The sequence below is a fragment of the Alligator sinensis genome, unplaced genomic scaffold (assembly GCF_000455745.1).
Source record: "Alligator sinensis unplaced genomic scaffold, ASM45574v1 scaffold300_1, whole genome shotgun sequence".
Taxonomy (NCBI): domain Eukaryota; kingdom Metazoa; phylum Chordata; order Crocodylia; family Alligatoridae; genus Alligator; species Alligator sinensis.
In genome coordinates, this window is record NW_005842240.1 from 198,298 (window position 1) to 205,510 (window position 7,213).

Below are 7,213 nucleotides of genomic sequence, written 5' to 3' on the forward strand. Positions count from 1 at the left end.
TGTCCCTGGGTCTTCTAACCTGCTGCTTCTCACTTCTTGTCTCTCTTTTCAAGCAGACTTTCCCTAGCAAATTCCTCTGTAGCTGGTCTGTTTGCTGTTCCTTGATCTGAAGTGTTCCTTTTTCCCTGCAACCTCTTTCCTCTCAGCAAGCTTACAGTAAAGGAATGTGAGAGAGAGTTTCCAAGCAAACTCCCCCTCGCACTGGGCTCTAGTTAAACAAGGGGCTTAGTCTTGGTCTTAGTCTTGGCAGCTAAAACTCAGCAGCTAAAATAAAACTATGTAGGTTAGTCATGAACATGGTGTGCCTCCCGAGGCAGGGGGGCACGGTGATTGCCCACAGGCAATGGTGGCAGTGACAGTGGTGGAAGTGTGGCAGTGGTGAGCAGGGAGCTCCTGCAGGTGGCCGTGGTGCTGCCAGTGGTGGGGGGATGTGGCGAGTGCCGACTAGTGATCAGCAACCACCTACAGATACCACCAGTGGGGGCGGATGGTGGCAAGTAGCAACTGCCTGCAGCTGGTGGCGGTAGCGGCAGCAGTGGCCAATCTCAGGGGATGTGCATGTACCCACTACACGTCGCCAATGAGGTTAGTCCATCCTAATTACATATAAAAAAAAGAATCTTACCTTTTAGGCTCCCTTTCAAAGAGCAGGGTGGCAAACTGACCTGTGAACTGCTTGCAATCCGTCCTATTCATTTTTCCCTGTTTGCTGCTCTTCTGGTCCCTTGGACTGTCACCTTATATATGTCTCCTGGGCCTGGACTGGCTAGGACCCTTTGTTAGGGCCCTTTGTCACACCCAGATAGCAGTCAATCAGCAATCAGTTCACTCAGCTGCTCAGAGCACACATTCAAGCACACAAACCCACCAAACAGCCTTCAGCAAGCCAGACTCACAGGCAACCCTGGCTCAGTTACTTTCCTGGAGCAGGGTCTGCTTTTCATAGACTCAAAGAAAATTAGGATTGGAAGGGACCTCAGGAGATCATCTAGTCCAACCCCCCTGCTCAAGGCAGGACCATCCCCAACTAGATCATCCTAGCCAAAGCTTTGAATCCCAGTCAAAGCTTTTGCCACATGATGCTACTGCGCAGTAATATCAGGTTACTGTGCAGTTAGCACCTTGTGTAGATGAACCCACTGTTTCATTTGTTGAAGTTTAATAAGTACTATGTGCAGTAAACCAAAGATGAAGCCAAACCTTGCAGGGCCAACATAGCTGCTCACAACACCTTGCAGAACATCACATAACATGCCACAGATAAAAGAAGGGGAGATGAGAGCACCGCCAATGCTCTGCCATTGCAATGAGAGGGAAGTAGTTGATTAATACAAGGGTGTCAAACTCATATGGCCTCATAGGCTGGATGAGTGGCAAAGAGCTAGTCTACAGCTAGATCAGGCCCATGGGTACCCTCCACCCCCTGCCGCATGCCTGATCCAGTGCACGGGGCACCTGCCTAGGCTGGCCAGAGTAGTCACCACATGTGGCACAACCTGGGACCTAGCTCCAGTGGGCCCCACATGTGGGGCAGCCCTGGACCTGGCCCCAGTGGGTCCCACAGGCTGGGGTGAAGAACAGATTCTGCACTACTCTCTATATCATAGAATCAGGGTCGGAAGGGACCTTGTAGATCTTCAAGTCCGACCCCCTGCCTGGGCAGGAGGAAAACTGGGCTCAAACGACCCCAACCAGGTAGGCATCAAGCCTCTTCTTAAAGACCCCCAGGGTAGGAGCCAGCACCACTTCTCTTGGAAGTTGGTTCCAGATCCTAGCCGTGAAGTAGTTCTTATGGATGTCTAATCTAAACCTAAACCTACTCTCCAACAACTTGTGGCCGTTATTCCTTGTTATCCCGCGGGGCGCTGGGGGAAACAAGGTCTCCCCCAAACCCTTCTGGTCCCCCCTAGTGAGTTTATAGACGGGCACAAGGTCCCCCCTCAGCCTTCTCTTATGAAGGCTGAACAGGTTCAGGTCCCATAGCCTCTCATTGTAGGGTCTGCCCTGCTGTCCCCGGATCATGCGGGTGGCCCTCCTCTGAACCCTCTCAATGTTGTCCACATCCCTCTTGAAGTGGGGTGCCCAGAACTGGACACAGTACTCCAGCTGTGGCCTGACCAGTGTTGCGTAGAGGGGGAGGATCACCTCCTTGGCCCTACTTGAGATGCACCTGTGGATGCACAATAGGGTCCGGTTAGCCCTGCTGACTGTGACCTCGCATTGTCAGCCCATCTTTGTGGATGCAAATGACACAACCAGGGACAGTTCTGGAAGCCCTCATATCCCTTTATAGCAGATATGATCCTGTTTCCTTCACAGACACTGCTCCTTGTTAAAAACTGTATGGTAGTGCTTTTATGACAGACTGAACTCAAAAGCACCACCCTACTTTTTAAATGGACTGTGACACACAGGGGCAAGTAATGACAGACTGAACTCAGTCTACGTTCATCCACAAAGATGAAGATATACAGGCCCTGTTGGGATTTGAACCCAGGATCTCTTATTTACTAGACAGGCACTTTAGCCAACTAAGCCACAGGGCCTCCTTGTTTCTGTACTACTCTATATGTCCTTGTCTCTGAGAGGATGTGTACTTTAGAAGCTATGTCCTCTTGTCTTGCCCACAAAAGCTGTGCAAAAGTGACCTGCCTGAACACCCATCTCATTGCAGGGGAACCATGACACAATTCATGAAATTCATTGCTGACAAGGTCATTGCTAATTTGGGAATTAATGACAACTTCTGTATGCTCAAGTCTCACAGGGGATCATATGCAGAATCTCTACCCTAGCTATGATTACCTCTCCATTTGGCTTGTGAAAACCATAACGAAAACAGATTTGATCTGTGTTTAGGTGGTCAGATTTTAAAATGACATCAATAACAGCAGAGATGTGGCACAGCAGTTTCAGAGGTGATTTAATAAGGGACTGTTTCTAGTTCCCTTTTTGGTAAGAACAATTTTTTTCCAAATCAGTGGTGATGTGTAGGTGGTGCATGGGGGTGCACATGCACCCCCTGAGAGTGTTGGTGCACCCCCTGACCGGCTGTGCTTGCTGCTTAGGCGATGGGTGGGGGGGGCAGGCAGGAGTGCCAGTGACCCCCCCTGCAAGCTCCAGCCAATCACTGCGATTGCTGCAGCCGCTTCAGAGGGTGGCTGTGGCTGCGGCTGCGGCTGGGCACAGCTGCAGCGATTGGCTGGCGCTTGCTCCCAGAAGCAGCCACAGCCACTCCTGGAAGTGGCTGCAGCAATCACAGCAATTAGCCACAGCGATCGGCTGTTGCAGGATCGGCCGTCGCAGGATTGCCCGCAGGGGACCTTCTCCACCCCGGTTGGCAGGATCAGCTGCGGGGGACCCTGGTCCCTGGTTGACAGGACTGGTCTCAGGGGGAGTATGTGACCCCCCTGACTAAGGCGGCAGCAGTCGCCCATGTTCCAAATCCTAACACCTTTACATTCATCTCACCCAACCCCAGTACTCCTGTTTTTCATGTACTCAATTGCATCTCAGGGTACAGTGTTTTGGAGAATTTGAAGTAAATCAGAGATGGCATTTAGTAGGTTTGGACTTAAAAATATGACAAACAAATCAGACAAATGAAGTACATGACTGGATTAAAAATGTTCTGAGAGTGGCTGCCCTATAATGTAGTTCCAGTTGATGTGAGACAGGATCAGAACTCATGGGGGGACATCCGACCTCTGAACAGATGGTCTTGGCCTTCTGTGAATCCTTGGACTCCATAGAAATCCCTGGGGATTTCCAGGTTTGGACTGGCTCTCAGGTCTTTTTGTAGAGGCTGGGACAACCACATACTCCACTAGGACATTGTGTAAAGATCTTTGTAAAAGGATCGTTGACAGCTTTTTCCCACTGAGACCTACTCTTCAGGTTTTATTCAGGGAGGGGATAATGTGGGTAAGATAATTCCAGGCCAATGACACAGCAACTGCAAACCATCGCTGATGAGAAGACAATGCAAATTTGTAGAAATTAAATTAACCACTGGGGTGCCCAAACAGCTGTATGTATAAGACAGAAAAAAATGGGAAACAATACAGGCAAAACAAAGACGAAGTTACACAAAAGCTACTGAGCTTTAACAAAATGAATGCATAGATCAAGCCAAAAAGCAAACTGTAACCGCAACTTTTACACAATGTACTTCTGTTCGACACATTTTCCTTCTTCAGTAAAAAAGGTAGAGGAAAACAAACAATTCTCCTGAATTCCTATATTTTTCTATAACCAGAAAAAATGCATTCTAACCTCTAGCACCTTTACTTCACTTAAACCAACCAATACCTGTACTCCTGTTTTTTCATATGCCACATCACATCCCACTGTGGAATTTTGTGGGGAGTTTAAAGCAAAACAGGAAAGGCACCATGTAGGTATAGAATTAAAAATATGATCTAATAGACATTTAACTAGCTTTTCAGGTGATCTTGGTTTGCAGAGCTCTATACTACACACACATAAAATAGACATGGCACTAGAAATTGTCATGGCAGCATCATAGATTTCCTTTAAATCTGCTTTTGTGCAGCAGCAATGTTAATAATCTGTTACTATAGTGAGATACAGAAAATGTAGTGAGATACAAAAAACAAGGATGACTGTCGAGCCTTTACATGGTTGCTGAATTCTGACATAAGAAAGATCACTGTAATTGCTAATTCATTTTGTTGGAACTGACATCTGAACACTCCTGATTGGTTGGGGGGAACCAACCTGCAGCACGCATGCCACAAGTGGCACAGGCAGTCTCTGTGTGCGGCGTGTGGTAGACAGGGGGAAAGGACAGGCCGCAGAGTGGCAGTTAAGGCAAGGAACAGAAAACAGAGCAGCAGATTGGGCAGGGAAAGGGGATCAGCTAATGTGTGGCATGCCTGCCAAAAAGGTTGGCCCCCACTGGTGTAGAACCTAAATTTTGCATTCTACCAAGCTAGCTTTCCTTTCTGTTATATAACTGAGCTTATTATCAACCCTGTCCTGTGAAATGCTGAGCACCTTCTTTGTTCAATATGAACTGAAGGCATACAGGCCCAGAACATCAAAGGAATTTAGCTGCTTAACTCCCATTTATTTCAATGGGAATTTGGTGCCTCAGGATGTTTTTACATGTGTTCCAGGAGTGAGTGGGGAGAGGGGCGCTTTACTTATCACAGCTCTGACAGCCACACTAATTAAAGTGTCTGGAGTGTCTCATGTATCAGCATCCCTGTGCCTAAAAATGGTGGTGGGGCACTTTATCCAAAGCTTGAATGAGTTTTAGTTAAAGACCCCTGCCACCATTTTGAAGTGCAACACAAAATGCAGCAATTGCTGATACACAAGACACAGGGGCATGGTTGGAGCACTGTAATTACCACGCTCCAACAGACTCGATTAATCAAGTCTGCTCCGATGCGCTGTAATTACAGAGCACCAGAGCAACCTCCCAGTTCATGTATAGACACCCTCAGAGCCTTGCTGAAAATCTGCATCATCTAAAAGGATCAGACTTCATTTTTTCCCCTTTGCTCTTAGTAAAACATAGAATTAAACAATAAATGTTTCTGGGTAAAATACAACTTCAAATGAATTAAATTAATGGTAAAATTCTGAGTGACTTCAATGAGAGGAAGAGTCAACCCCATAAATAACAAAACCTTACCAATAGCAAATTCTTCAATTTTAATTTAACCCAAATTTATAAAATGTCTAATACCTTGTGATATTTTATTACTTCTAAACATTTCACACATTTTAAAGAAACCCACTCAGATTTTGGTAATTTCAGCAGATGTATCATGTAGTATGGAATGCAGTCAAGAATCTCAAGAAATGTATCATTTTGTTAATACTGGCAGTTCTTTTCCTTTCAGAGAGAGTCTATTTTTGGAAGAAAAAAAAAGCCTAGCTGTCACAAACTAACTGAAATAAGTGTGAAAGTGATGCACAATTAATAAAGATACAGAATATCTAATCTGTCAGAGCAGATCTATTGGTGACACTATATAAAATAAGCATCCCTTCAATGGTGATATTTCTGATTGACATGATTAGTCTCTGAACCAGATATACCCAGCTCTCCTGCCAGGAAGATTTTGTATCTGTGTGGCTGAGTAGAGTGAGAGAGATAGACTATTAGTCTGGGTAGAGATGAACCTAACTGTAGGTTGTCAATTTAATAATGAATATATTTCTTTTTTGTTCTAGAAGGATTTAGCTTACTTTAGCTACTTTTCCTTAAAAACTGTTGATATCAATGTATGGTCCTGTCTTTCTCTGTGGAGGCTCGTCATGGCTGTGCAATTAGAGGCTGTCCTAATTCTTCTGTGTAATAGGCATATCTGCCTTGTGAGACAATGGCTTTGCTATGTGTGAGACATCAGCTCATTAAATATGTGCAATTGTGGCTGTAGAGGCAAATTCTTAAGTGACAGTCCCTTTCACACTTATCACATTTGAAGTTCAGTCCTAAATGTGGTATGGGGTTCTTTCTAAGGTTTCTTCTTTCTTCTGCATGTTGGGCTCTTTCCTCAAAAGCCTTCATTCCATGCTTAACACACAGTTTCCAAGCACTTCAGTTCTCAGCAGTCTTCTCCCAATTATTTGGCTTGATGTTCATTTCCCTCATCTATCTCTTACAAACATCTCTGAAACACAGTTAAAGACGCCCACGTGGTCTTCCTGTAATGCATTCTCTATACAAGACAGCCTTCGGCATATGACCATCATCCATTCTCCACATATGACTAAGCCATCAAAGTCCACAGTGACTGAGAAGAAAATAGATGCTCAGAATATCGGCATGTTCCAAGACCTCAGTATGGGCAACTTTGACCCACCAGGAAATTCCTACAATGTGGCCAATGCAATGTAGATGGAAGTTGTTGAGGCAGTTTTCTTGAGTAGAATATATGGTCCAAGAGTCAATGCCATACAAAGGACTGTTGATGCAAACATGACATACTTTGATCTTAAAACAGTCAGTTTGTTCTTGTTCTACATTTGTTTGCTCAGCCTACTCATGATAGCTTTGCCAATATGGATATTCAGTTCAGCTTCAAGTGGCAAGTGTTTGGTAACAATGGAGCCAAGGTATGAAAATGTACTTACAGATTTCAATACATTTTCACCTACACACACCAAGGATCTGAAGTCTTCTGAGCTTCTGAGCATCGCCCAAGCAATGATCTTTCCAACAGCACTTAATAGC

At 45.3% G+C, this 7,213-nt stretch overlaps 1 non-coding gene across 1 annotated transcript; it reads right to left on the reverse strand.

The window, feature by feature from the left end:
* Window positions 1-2,472: 2,472 nt before the first annotated feature.
* TRNAT-AGU lies at window positions 2,473-2,546 on the reverse strand. The gene has a single exon. It is a non-coding gene; the product is annotated as a tRNA-Thr (tRNA).
* Window positions 2,547-7,213: the final 4,667 nt, after the last annotated feature.